The sequence below is a fragment of the Coenobita brevimanus genome, chromosome 39 (genome assembly GCF_032717465.1).
Source record: "Coenobita brevimanus isolate Jiangsu-jjx chromosome 39, ASM3271746v2, whole genome shotgun sequence".
Taxonomy (NCBI): Eukaryota; Metazoa; Arthropoda; class Malacostraca; order Decapoda; family Coenobitidae; genus Coenobita; species Coenobita brevimanus.
In genome coordinates this window covers 14,350,734-14,365,703 of record NC_136992.1, presented here as the reverse complement: position 1 = coordinate 14,365,703, position 14,970 = coordinate 14,350,734, and positions in this window count along the sequence as shown.

Below are 14,970 nucleotides of genomic sequence, written 5' to 3'. Positions count from 1 at the left end.
GAATATGGAAAATGCGCAGGAATATGTAATTGGAAGTATGGTTGTAAAGCAAGTTGATAGGTTTAAATATTTAGGTACTTATTTAGCCAAGGATGGTTCTTTGAACTTTGAATTCGAGGAAAGGTTAAAGAAGGCTAATCAGGCAATGGGAATGCTTAAAAATATTTGGAATAACAACAGTTTTGCTGTGCATACAAAAATCAAACTTTATAAGGTAATGGTTAGGAGTATCTTAATTTATGGACACGAGTCTTGGTACAGTACAGTGACTATGGAAAATAAATTCTTGGTGTTTGAAAATAAAGCACTTAGAAGAATATTAGGAGTTAAGTGGTGGGAAAGGATACCAAATAGTAGAATTAGAGAAATAACGGGACTGCAGCCGATCGATGAATATGTTAGATTCTCACGAAGGAAGTGGCTAGGACATGTGTACAGGGGACAGGGAATAGTACGAGGTACACCAGGGTGGGTGGCACTTGGTTGGAGAGGTAGAGGAAGGCCAAAAGAGACGTGGGTGAGGACAATGAGACGGGAAGCTGGAGATGAGTGTTGGGGAGATCTTGAGGAGTTAGCACAAGATAGGATGTGGTGGTGTGAGTTCATCGAGGCCCTATGCATCCCCGAGGGTGCCACAGGATATGATTGATTGATTGATTGGTAATCATAGGGGCACTTGTCTTCTTAGTGTAATAGGAAAAGTGTATGGTAATATACTTACTGACAGAGTTAGGGAAGTAACAAAGGTATTAGTTGGAGAAGAACAGGGAGGCTTTGGGAAGGAAAGAGATTGTGTAGATCAGATACTCATTCTTGGATCTTTAGTGGAAAAGTTTCTAGAGAAGGGAAAGAAGCTGTATGAGGCCTTCATGAATTTGGAGAAAGCATATGACAGGATGGATAGACAAGGATTGTGGAAAATATTAAGAATATATGGAGTAGATGAGAAGTTGTTGAATGCTGTGAGGAGTATGTATGAGGGTGCTAAGGCTGCAGTGCGTGCGGATAGTGAATTCAGTGAGTTTTTCTATCTGAAGGTTGGGTTGAAACAGGGATGTGTCATGTCTCCATGGTTGTTCAATCTGTATATGGATGAGGCAATAAAAAAAAGGTACAAGGTAGGGCAGTGGATTCTGGAGTGGTCCTAATGAGAGAGGATAGTGTTTGGAAACTCCCTGTACTGTTGTTTGCAGATAATACTTTGCTGTTAAGTGAAGACGAAGGGGAGCTGCAAGGCTTTGTGAATGAGTTTGAGAGAGTGTGTAAGAAACGGAATCTAAAGGCGAATGTAGGGAAGAGTAAAGTTATGGTCTTCGAGAGAGGTGAAGTCAGTGAATGTACAGTGAGGTTGGATGATGAGGAAATGGAAAATGTGAGTACGTTTAAATACTTGGGTAGTGTGATGAGTAATGATGGAAATTTGGAGGGTGAAGTGCTTGAAAGGGTACAACAAGAAAGAAAGGTTGCTGGTTCCTTGAAGGAGTGATTAGAACAGGGAAGTGAGCATGGAAGTGAAAACGTTATTACGTGACAGTATTGTGATACCAAACTATGACGTATGGAAGTGAAGCTCTGACGTTGTTGAAGGGACACAAGTCAAGAGTGAGAGGAGTGGAAATGAATTATTTGAGAGTAGCTTGTGGAGTCACACAGGGAGACAGGCTGACGAATGAGGATGTGAAGGAGCGTTGTGGTGTGGATGTGGATGTGATAGGAAGGGTTAGGAGAAACACACTGAGGTGGTTTGGCCATGTGGAGAGGATGGAGAGTGAGAGACTGACGAGAAGAGTGTATGTGAGTGAGGTGGAGGGGGAGAGAGGAAGGAGAAGGCCAAGGATGAGATGGAGGGATGGAGTGGAAAGGTATATGAGAGAAGGGAGCGTGAATTGGGAGCAGGGCAGTGAAATGGCGGGGGACAGGGTGACGTGGAGGCGATTTATTTGCGGCCACCCCGTATGGGGTTAAGGCGTCTGGCAATAGAGAGATGACAGGAAATCATTTAATGCGCTGGATGGTAACCATATAACCAACCTATGCGTGTTCCCTAAGTGTCAACAAAGGGACTGGCGGAGGGTTGGTGCACCTCCCCGTAAAATAACTAAAAATACGGAATGCACTGTGCAGTCGATAGACATAAATCTGTTTCAATTATATTCTGTTCACTTTAACTTGGTCTAAAATTACCATCTCACCCTGAATGCTGACCTGTAACAAGAGAACATGATGCTAGTCATGAAAACGTGTTATTAAAAGAAATAAATAAATAAGTCCAACCGTAATATCGTCTTATTCTGCTATTGAGGCATGAGTGATAAGATACGAATGGACGAAAATCTCTACCAAGGTGAATGAAGTATTGACCTACTGTATGTCTTGTCCAGGCCTCTGAAATAGGCTACCTAGCTCTACGTTGCAATTTAAATCATATTTATGTGGTTGATCTAAACTGTTTTTTGAAGCATTTGCACACCTATGAGGTAGCCCTATTTAGCAGACTATTTGTTCCACCCCCCCAAAAAAAAGGGGGGTCCAGTTCCTTGTTATGTTCGGTAGCCTACATTCTTCTTCATTTCTCTTGCATCCCCAGCATACATTAACTATAGCTGTCTGCCTCAACCATTAATCCGAGGACATATTTTTTATTCTTGTTCTCTCCGATCGATTTAAATACAACCTTCCCATGTGACAGGCAGCGGCAGGGCTACAGCAGCCTTCCTTGACCTCAAGAAGCCCTTTGGAATGACCAAGGCCATTCCTATCCTCACCACCCCAGCATACAAGGGGATAAAAGATTCCTATCTTCACCACCCCAGCATACAGAGGGATAAAGGATCCCTATCCTCGCCACCCTAGCATACAGGGGGATAAAAGATTCCTATCCTCACCACCCTATACAAAGGGATAAAAGATTCCTATCCTCACCACCCTATACAAGGGGATAAAAGATTCCTATCCTCACCACCCTATACAAAGGGATAAAAGATTCCTATCCTCACCACCCTATACAAGGGGATAAAAGATTCTTATCCGCACCACCCTATACAAGGGGATAAAAGATTCTTATCCGCACCACCCTATACAAGGGGATAAAAGATTCTTATCCGCACCACCCTAGCATACAAGGGGATAAAAGATGGGTTAATCAAATGGCTGACTTTTTTTTTTTCTTTTTTTTTTTTTAACAGGAAGGAAGAGGATTAAGTTTCAGGGACACACATCCAGTTACCACCAGCATGAGAATGGCATAGCCCAGGGCAGTATCCTCAGACTTTTCCTTTTCAGCGTGCCAATGTACCAGCTCTTGTGAGTTCACCTGAGTAGGGGGTTCAGCTACTCAGCCACATGCTGACAATCTTGTCCTAGTACATCAGCAGTGGAGAGGATCAGCGGAACAGGACACCAGCTACCCTGACTACAAGTGCCAATTTCTGCGACTGAAGATCATTAGTGACAGCCCTTTCTTCCAGGTTCAACGTGCCACACACCTTTACACGTTACCACATAGGCATTAAAAATCACCATCCCTATTGAAGATCTATGCTAGTGCTATCTCATTCAGGACTAGTGTACTTTACTGGTAACAGCGGCAGTGTTTTATGTGCTGGTGGACCATGTAGAAGACCAATAAAGTCTACTTGAAATTCGAGTTAAATTGTCCTCTGCCCCAGCCTGCGCCCAAACTCGCGTCCTTACACAACCAAGCACTCAAGGCGACCTCTCTCTCTCTCTCTCTCTCTCTCTCTCTCTCTCTCTCTCTCTCTCTCTCGTGTACGTATACCTACTTCCGCAACCAGACACTTCAGGCTCGTCAGGCCCCTCATACACAGAAATTAAAATACACGACAATTTAAATCACCAGATTTACACATCAAAGTCCACTTATTGCACGTAACTGAACTGACAAGTTATACAAACACTGAAAGCTTAAACGACATATCTGTCTATCTCAATCTATCTATAGCCCGACGCCTTAATCCCGCTTAGGGTGGCCGCATACAAAACGCCTCCAAGTCGCTCTGTCACCCACCATTTGACTGCCCTCCCCCCAAATCACTCCCCCCTCCCTCATATACCTCTCAACTCCATCCCTTCATCTCATCCTCGGTCTCCCCTCCCTCTCCCTCCCTCCACTCAGGGATGGCCAGACTGGGGGGGGTGGGGGGTCACTTCCCCAGTGTGAGTTCTGAGTTGGTAAAAAAAATTGCATGAGTTGGTCAAAAACTGAGAGTGGAGACTTTTTTTTTTTTTTTAACATATAAGGAGAGGTCTCCAAGAGGACAAAATATTGTTTTACATACGTTTTTCTTTATATATATATATATATATATATATATATATATATATATATATATATATATATATATAAAACGAAGGACAAAATACAAAATACTCTAGTTTCCTTCCTGTCAGGGGAATAATCTAAGCCAAAATCAAGTACCATACGGTATTTAATCAAGGTGACTGGACATGGACCCCCTATCACCAGTAAACAAATTCCTTTCCAGGAAATATTGTAAATCTGTTACAATAAAAATTACTTTCTCATAAATTAGGTTTGTTTATATCGATTTAGTTGGTCACACCGTAACGCCAAACTGATCAAGTTGGTCAAAATTGTCCTTACCTTCCCCCCTCCCAATCACATACTCCTCGGGCCATCCCTCTCTCCATTTCACCTACAAACACCCTCTTAGTCATTCTTTCATTCTTCATTCTCTCCACATGTCCAAACCACCCCAGTGTGTTTCTCCTAATTTTCTCAGTCACATCCACATCCACCCCACAACGTTCATTCGTCAACCTGTCCCTCCATGTCACTCCACATGCTCCTCTCAGGTAACTCATTCCACTGCTCTCACTCTTAACGTATTCCCCTCTAGCAAGGTCCATGCCTCTCTTCCATACGTCAGGGTAGGGATCACAATACTATCATGCAGTGACTTCTAAACTTCCATACTCACCTTCCTATTTCTCATCACTGCTTTCAGTAAACCCACAACCTTCCTTCCCTGCTGTACCCTTTCAAGCACTTCATCCCCAAAACGTCCATCCTTATTCATCACACTACCCAAGTAACTGAATGCACTCACATTCTCCATATCCTCACCATCCAGCCTCACTGTGCATTCTGTGACTTCATTCCTCTCAAACACCATAACTTTACTCTTGTTAACGTTAACTTTCAGATTCTTGTTCTTACACACTGTCCCAAATTCATTCACCAAACCTTGCAACTCCCATTCATCTTCACTCAACAATACTGTATGATCAGCAAACAGCAACACCAGAATCTTCCACACCTCACCCTCGTTCATTAGAGCCAACCCCACATCCTGCACCTCCTTTACAACCCCATCCATGAATATAGTAAACAGCCATGGAGACATGACACATCCCTGTTTCAGTCCCACATTTAGATAAAAGAACTCACTCAGCTCACCATCCACTCGCACCGTAGCCCTAGCTCCCTCGTACATACTCTTAACAGCGTTCAACAATTTCCCATCCACTCCATATAATCTTAATACCTTCCACATACTTTGCCTACCCACTCTGTTATATATTTTCTCCAAGTCCATGAAGGCAACATACACTTTCTTTCTCTTCTATAGATACTTCTCCACTAAACATCTTAGAACAAATATCTGATCTACCTACCCTTTTCCCTTCTTAAATCCCCCTTGTTCTTCTTCATCTAGCTCCTCTGTTATATGCCTAACCCTGTTAGTTAGTATTCTACCATATATTTTTCCAATCACACTAAGAAGGCAAATACCCCTATGGTTACCACATCCTTCTCTCTCCCCTTTTCCTTTGTATAACGGAACAATTATACCTGATTTCCAATCCTCTGGAACCCTTCCCTCTTCCCAAGCCGATTTACACAACTTCCATATCAAGTTTTTTTTTTTTTTTTTTTTAAATGCGAGGGAGAAGGAACCAAAGGCCGCTAGCCCGCAATTATTGTTCCTTCCAAGAGAAAAACAAAATACAAGAGAGAGCCAAATTCAAGATCCAATAATTTCGACATGCCTGGACACACTGCGTTTGAAAGACTGGAGATCATAGGAAGCAGGAAATACAGACAGAGGGAGACAGTTCCAGAGTTGACCTGTTGAATAAATGAAAGACTGGGAGTAACGGTTAACTCTTGCATTAGAGAGCTGGACTGAAAAGGGATGAGAGTTTGCTGCTAGACGGGTGCTACGCGCCCGTCGTAGAGGTGGAGGAATGCATGCAGACATTTCAGAGGAGCAGTGACCATTGAAGTAGCGATAGAAAAGAGATAAAGATGCAACAGTGCGACGAAGAGACAGAGGTTGAAGGGAGTCAGTAGGAGGAGGAGAGTTAATGAGACAAAAAGCCTTTGACTCCACCCTATTGAGAAGAGCTGTATGTGGGGAGTCTCCCCACACATGAGAGTTGTACTCCACACAGGGGTGGATAAAACCCCTGTAAAGAGTCAACAATTGTTCAGAGGTAAAGAAGGAACGGAGTCGGCTTAGCACACCTAATCTCTTGTAAGCAGATTTTACAAGAGATGTAATATAATCTTTCCAAGATAAGTCCCGAGTAAATGAAACCCCAAGCATGTTCAAGGATGTTGCAGGATTAAGCTGAATATTATTAAACATTAATGGGTATACCTGCGGAATATTTTGTCTGGTTGATAGGTGTAAAAACTGAGTCTTTGATGCATTAAAAACAACCAGATTATTTTTACCCCAGTCAGAGATACGAGCCAAGTCGGTCATTAGGTGTGCCATAGCCTCGTCCCTTGTTTGTTGAAGTAACTGCTGAGATGGACGTTGCGGGAACCGAATGGATATGTGAAGGGTGGAGTCATCAGCATATGAGTGGATAGGGTTAAATGTACAGCTTAGAAGGTCATTGATGAATAAAAGGAAGAGAGTTGGTGATAGGACAGAGCCCTGAGGAACACCACTGTTGATAGATCTAGGAGAAGAACGATGGCTGTCTACAACAGCTGCTATACAATGACCAGAAAGGAAGCTGGAGATGAAGGCAAAGATAGAAGGATAGAAACCGTAAGAGGACAGTTTGGAAATTAAGATTTATGCCAGACTCGATCGAGAGCCTTTGAGATGTCAAGTGCAAAGACAAAGCTTTCGCCAAAGTCCCGAAAGGAGGATGACCAGGAGTCTGAAAGGTAGGTGAGAAGATCGCCAGTGGAGCGTCCCTGACGGAACGCGTACTGACGATCAGAAAGAAGGTTGTGATAGGAAAGATGCTTTAAAATTTTTATATTAAGAATTGACTCGAAAACTTTTGAGATACAGGATGTTAAAGCAATTGGACGATAGTTAGAGGGTTGGGAATGGTCACCCTTCTTTGGGACTGGCTGAATGAGAGCAAACTTCCAGCAAGAAGGAAAGGTATAAGTTGATAGACAAAGGCGAAAAAGTTTGCCTAGGCAGGGTGTAACCACAGAAGCACAGTTCTTGAGAACAACAGGAGGGACTCCATCAGGCCCATATGCCTTGTTGGTATTGAGGCCAGTGATGGCAGAAAATACATCAGCTGAAGAAATTTTAATGTCAACCATGAGGAAGTCAGAGGGGGGGAAGTGATGGAGGAACAGCACCGGAATCGTCTAAGGTGGAATTGGAGGAGAAAGTCTGAGCGAAGAGATCTGCTTTATCAGTAGAAGAAATAGCTACAGAGCTATCAGAGCAGAAAAGAGGAGGGAAGGATGATGAGGTAAAGTTGTTAGAAAGGTTTTTGGGAAGGTGCCAGAAGGAGCGGGAAGAATTCGAGTTGGAAAGTTGAGAGCATTTAGTACGGATGAAATTATTTTTAACAGAGCGAAGAACAGACTTATTACGATTCCGGGCAGAAACGTATAAAAGATGTGATTCAGGGGTGGGTTGGCTCTGGTACCTTTTATAAGCCCTCTCCTTGTTGCGGACAGCATTAAAACAAGTGTGATTAAACCAAGGCTTTCTTGCATTAGTCGTGTAGATTGGCTTGGGAAGAGGGAAGGGTTCGACGTCTTCGCCATGGGTCTACCCCCCAGAGGTAGTCGATGAGAAGAGGAGGACAGCATGGGGTCCAAACCACCGCAAATCCCCTCCCCCCGGCCCCTCACGGGGCCTGAGAACCTGGGAGTGGCTGCGGTCGCCCAGGCAAGTACCACATCTCTCAGCACAACACATATAACAACACTGTTTTTTTCTACACCGAGAAATGACTCCCCGGTGGTCATTTCTCTACGACTTCTTCTAGCCGGGGAATTGAGAGCAATCCTGGACCCACCAACAAACACATATGTCCAACATGCTCAAAACCTATCAGTTCGAGCCGACATACAAAGGGTTCCGTTCAGTGCAATTCCTGCAAGAACTGGACCCATTACACCTTCACAACATTTGCATCCAGAAAATATTACACAAACACCTGGACCTGCTCCTTATGCACCTTCCCCCCACCCACTAACCCCCCCCCACCAACCCTACTCCTACTTCCTCCACACCTCCTCAGCCTAACCCATGCTTCCCACATCATCCAGTCCCCCAGTCCATCCCATTCCACCCCACCTTAATCCACCCCAACCCTTACCTCCATCGCAACTTCTCCTACCCCTTCCCCACCGCCCACACCACCACCTCCCCCCCGTGCTGCAGCAGCCAACACACATCGCACACACAACATAAACATCCTTAATTTAAACATAGACGGTATAAACACCAAAAACCAAGAAGTCACATAATCCATCAAACAACAAAACATACATATTGCCATCTTACAAGAAACAAAACTACACAGAACACAAAAATACCTACATTTTCATGATTTCACACCATTCGACAAGATCAGGCCGACGGCGGTGGCGGTGGACTCATCACCCTGGTACACAAATCCATCAACTTTGCAGATACCAGTGCACACACAAAGTCACTTCTCCCCCCACATGACACCACAACAGAAATACAATAAATTAAAATACGCACTGATAACAAATCACACATAACAATCGCCAACACATACATTCCCCCCAGTCGTCCCCCACAGTACCACACAATTACTCCACAAAAACACCACATCACTAACACACCTAACATCATCCTGGTGATTTCAACGCCAAGGCGTCGGCCTGGCATGTCAACCACCCTGACACAGACAGAGGGCTGGTACTACAATCCCAAACAGACAATCTTTTCATACTGAATAATCTCCATCAACATACCCGTATCCCACACCAAACTCTCTTCCTCCCATCATCCCCAGACATCACCTTTTGTTCCCCAAACCTTGCCCCCAGAATGTCTTGGAGAGTGGTCAAAACTCTCGGATCTGATCACCTCCCAGTCATCATCACTACCAAAACCAGAATCACCCCAGCTGGCCACAGACACATACACTAACTGGGAGGCCTTCACAACTGAAACAGAACAACATTTCGAAACATTAAACAGTACATCCATCACAAACATCAACACCGCCGTGCACACTTTCAATACAATTATACAAAAGGCAGACAAAAGACACATCCCTATAGGCAACAGAAAGAGACACATCCTCAACTTCACACCAGAAATTCAAGGCCTCATGAGTCAATGGAACGCACTACGACACTCCCCAACACCCCATACACAAGACACTGTACAACAAATACAAGAACTCAGCACTCAAATAATCTATCTATTGCCAGACGCCATAATCCCGTAAGGGGTGGCCGTTTAAATAAACAATAAAATATAAGAACAGCAAACACTAAACTGGAATAATTATCTCCAAACACTTGACCACAAAACAAACACCAGCAAGCTCTACAAAACACTAACAGCATCACATTCTCCAATAGCAACACTACACAATCACACACTGCCATCACAACAACAGATACCATACCTTCAAACAAACAACAAGCAAACACTCTCATCAATCACTTTTCACATGTCAGCCATCTAAACCCCCACTGTGACGACCGACGTGTCATCCGACGCAAGAGACAGTTCCCCACAGACTCAGACTTCGCACCTTTCACTTACAACCAGACGAGGCACATCATTAGCAACCTTAAGCACTCATCTGCCTGTGGACCAGACAACATATGCAACATTTACCTTAAACACCTTGGACCACAAGGCATTTTTTTTCTTATGTATCCGACTCTGGGCAAAGGCTTCAGGGCCTATATCTCGGGGGCAGTAGCCTATCCCAAGGCCCAGCAGTCCTCCTACACCTCTATATGTCACCACTTCGGCGCTAACACCCACCGTCCATATTGAATACATGCTAGGGCTGTCTCATACAAGACTGGTGTATTGGTATTAGCGGGGGTACTTTTATGACATGTCGGCGGGTTATCTGGTAGATCAGGAAAGTCTGCTTTTACGAAATTCAAATCCTTAAATTGTTCCCTGCCCCAGCCGGGATTCGAACCTGGGTCCATCAGGACTGCAGACTGCCTCTCTACCGATTCAACTACTCACCAACATACAAGCACTCACCAACATATCAAACTACAGGTACTCACACAACATAATACCCAACATCTGGAAGCATGGCATTATCATCACTATCTCTAAACCCAAGAAAGACCCCACGTTACCTTCCTAACACTGCCCCATCACACTCCTCTGCACCCCCTCTAAAGTCACTGAATGACTGGTACTGCGACTAGTTACACCTCACACCCCTTAGCCCCATCACAACATGACTTTAGGCCACTACACTCCACAAACACTCTTCTTACAGACCTTACACAGAGAGTTTTTGACGGCATGAAGTCAGCTAGGCCACCACACAGAACACTCCTAGTCACACTAAACATTAGCAAAGCTCTTGATGCCATCCCTTGCCACAACTTCACAAACAAAATATTCAACACAAACATGCACAATGACACAAAAAGATGGCTGGCAAACTACTTAGCAGGCAGACGTGCACATGTAACATTAACCGGTCAGTCTTCGAACATCAGAAACTTCAGAAATGACGTCCCCCAAGTATCTGTTTTGTCCCCTACACTCTTTAATATGCACAACATACCCACACCCCACACACCACAGATACACATAGCTTCCTACGCAGATGACATAACACATGTACACACCAAAATGCAAACACAACTGCACACATCCTCCAACCTTAGCTCAAGACACTACACGAATGGTTCACCACAAACAGGCCAAAATAGTCCCAGCCAAATCTGGAAAGCAGAACACAGTCGCGTTCCACACCTCACCATAAACAAAACTCCCCTACCACACACACTCGAACCCAAAATCCTTGGTGTAACATACATCAATGTCATTTAAACAACACATCACAAACATTAAAAATAATGTAATGCTAGGTGTTTTAGGCTCGCCTTCCCGTTACGTAAACACCTAACGTGTAGCGGGGTTCTCTGTCGAGGCCGGTGCTTAGGACAAATAAGAGAGAGGCAGGACACAAAAACTCCAGGCAATAACCTTACACGTGTAATATTCAGTCAGACAAGGGAAACAGCAGATGTTACAAACACAATATTCTGGTCGATTATAAACACTTATACCTAGATATTGTAATTAGTATCTCACAGGATACTATGAAAGAATGTAGTAAAATAATACTCGAGGCGGAGTATTCAGGATTAGTACAGTCCAAGGTCTCTAAGCGCGTGGAGGGGTTAGATGTGATGCTCACTAGGGGAGGGTGATCATGGTAGTATGAGGCGGAGTTTACTGGTTGCGTGTTCACTTTATTATTTTCTTGTTGCAAAGGACTTTTGGTTAATTATTACAAACTCCACGGCTTGGGTATTTCTCTTGTTGTGATATGATAGTTACAATGTGTCGGTCTTTCGCACTAGCACTTAGGTTCGTGAGCGACAATTCACTGTTCCGCCTTGTCACTGTTAGACCATTATTATAGTTCTACCTGAAACACTTGGGTCTAGTACTATCAATGCACTATTCCACCTCACCACTGTTACACTACAATATTGTCATTGTCACTGTCTCATGGGTCACTGGGCAGCGGGTGCGGCCGAGAGGTAATCCGGCGTTATTTCTGCCAGGGCTGGGGCACGTACCGAAAGGGCACGGGATCACGCGCAGGGGCGTCTTCTTTCGTCCAGGGCTGCAGGCGGCAAAGGGGCCTGTACTCTCTGGGCTGGGGACAAGAGCGTGGCCCTCAGGACTAGGGCCAAACAACTGCCTGAATCTCTCGTCCAGGCTTCTGACGGAGGTGGAGGTCCTCTGCCTTCGAGGCGTAGGGAGTTCCTGCCTGGGCATTCTGGGGAAGGCCTGGGGTTCCCAAGGGCTGCAGCCCCCAGAGCTGGGCGGCGCCGACAAGGAGGGGCTGCGGCACCAGTCTGCATCGGGGTCCATCAGGTGGGTCTCCTCCAGGGCCAGTTGTAGGGAGCAGAGGCCCAGGGAAGCTATAGGGCCTCTCCAATACTCCTCTATGCTCTCTGCATCGGGGGTCAGGGAACTCGTCTCACGCTGGGTCGGCGGGGCAGCTCTCGGCTGCTTCCGGCCGTGGGGCCCAGCTACTGGCCGTGGCTTCCCAGGGGCGCAACTACAAGCCGCCAAGGCCCTGCTACTGGCTGTGGCCTGAGAGGGTGAGTAAATGCCAGCAAACCCAGGGACACCTTCGGAGCAGCTACCGGCCGTCTGACGAAGGTGTGAACAGCTACAGGCCGACTCCTTCAGGAGGGGTGGAGAGTGGCTACAGGCCGACTCAGGGGCAACACCTTCGGAGTGGCTTCTGGCCGTCTGACGAAGGCGGGAGCGGCTACAGGCCGACTTCTGCAGGAGGGATGGGGAGCGGCTGCAGGCCGACTCAGGGGCAACACTTTTTGAGCGGCTACCGGCCATCTGACGAAGGCGGGAGCAGCTACAGGCCGACTCCTTCAGGAGGGGTGTAGAGAGGCTACAGGCTCAGGGGCAGCACCTTTGGAGTGGCTTCCGGCCATCTGACGAAGGCGGGAGCGGCTACAGGCCGACTCCTGCAGGAGGGGTGTGGAGCGGCTACAGGCCGACTCCTGCAGGAGGGGTGTGGACCGGCTACAGGCCGACTCCTGCAGGAGGGGTGTGGAGCAGCTACCAGCCATCTGACGAAGGCGGGAGCGGCTACAGGCTGACTCCTTCAGGAAGGGGTTTGGAGTGGCTACCGGCCGTCTCTGGAAGGATACCTTCTGACGAAGGCGGGAGCGGCTACCGGCCATCTCCTGGTTACCCTAAGGTCGGCTACTGGCCGATTCCATAGCGAAGGGCGAGGGGCTGCTGACCGTCTCAAGAAAGAAGACACCTTCTTGGTGAAGGCGGGAGCGGCTACCAGCCGTCTCCTTAGGGGTGCTGGCAGGAGCTGGACAGACAGCTCCACCCCGAAGTTGGTTAGTGGAGGCTATCCCGGAAGGTAGTGCAGGATTCCTGCTATAGTGACGGCGGGCGGGCTCCGAGTCATAGGGGCGTACGGCCCATGCTGACTTCACGGTGCGCGGCTGCTGCTTCTGAGTGGGGTCCTTGTGGGGGGTGTCCGGGTGTTCACGGGGGCACTATGCTGAATTCCTGGTGGAGGTGGTTGGACATTTCAAGGGACACTATGCTGTATTTCAGAAACCGTAAGAGGGTTATTTGGAAATTAAAGATTTATGCCAGACTCGATTGAAAACTTTGAGATGTCAAGTGCAATGGCAAAGCTTCCGCCAGTCCCAAAAGAAGGAGGAGTCTGAAAGGTAGGGTTTATAAAGGGGAAAACTCTGGAGGTCTGTTTACGTTCAACCACCCACTAAAAAAACACACACACACACACACACTCACACACTCACTGGCATACTGTTCTGTAAGTGGTTGTAATGAAAGAAACGACCTTTCAGTCTGTCAGTCAACAGTTTGTAAACAGAGGGGTGACGCGAAGGGTGTTGCAGGCGCCTCTGCTCAAAGAGGAGTGAGGTAGTATTTTCCCTAGCGCTTATATCGCCATCGAAAGTTATTACTACAGGTATGAGGCATACATTCTTGTGGCTGTTGTGTGTGCATCCAATCTGGATCGTTCAAAATAAGCGTATAACAAGGTAGGCCAGCATGGTTTACCTGTGTGGTGCGGATACCCAACCATTAACTTTAAACGTTCAGTAAGTTATCATTTTCACCCACACAATAAGTCAAGCTTAAAACCAGGGTTGTATGATAAAAAAAATAAAAAATCTGATATCCATTTCAGTTGCGTGCTATTCTTTGAGGTTTAACTGACCCCTTTAAAAAGTTACTTAAATTGGAAATGGGTGATGCTGCTGTAAGTACTGTAAAAAAAAAGAAAGTATAAAGAAACTCGGAAAAGCTTCAGTTTTATGTGAGTGATAACATGGTCATCACATGGAGACGTGGATTAACGTATGATGGAAATATTTTACTATGCAAATATTATCTAACCTTATTAATCTGTCCTAAGCCATGTAAATTTTTGGTATTACTCCCAACAGATACAGAATATAGTATGCTTATTGTTAAACTTAATCAGTACATAACACTTTCTCTTCCTTAGGCATCTTGTACAAGAGGCTTTATTACATGCAGGGGAAGTGACATTCTCCAGCCCATATCTCTTGTCATTTATTGAATCTCAGTTAAAATGAACTAACCCAACCTAATCTAACCTCATCTAACCTCACCTCATTTGGCTGGAATTGATCAAGCCTAGCCTAGTTTTAATGTAGATGCAGTAACAAGGAGCTGTAAGCTGAATAATCCTCCTCCCTCCTCCTTATATACCAGCTGATTACAAAAATGTGCATTTGCTATGTGTGTGTGTCTAGAAGAAACTACCAAAAATTGTGTGAGGCTGACACTGAACAAATTAATTTTAATCTGTGTCAGGTGTAATTCCAAAATAACACCTATAATAATAGGGCAAGGAGAGAGCCATGGAGAGATTGCTATATCACACTACGCTGGTGTGGGCTTGAACTGCCAAGCCTGCGGTCATGAAGGGCAAGCGCTACCACTGAGCTATTCT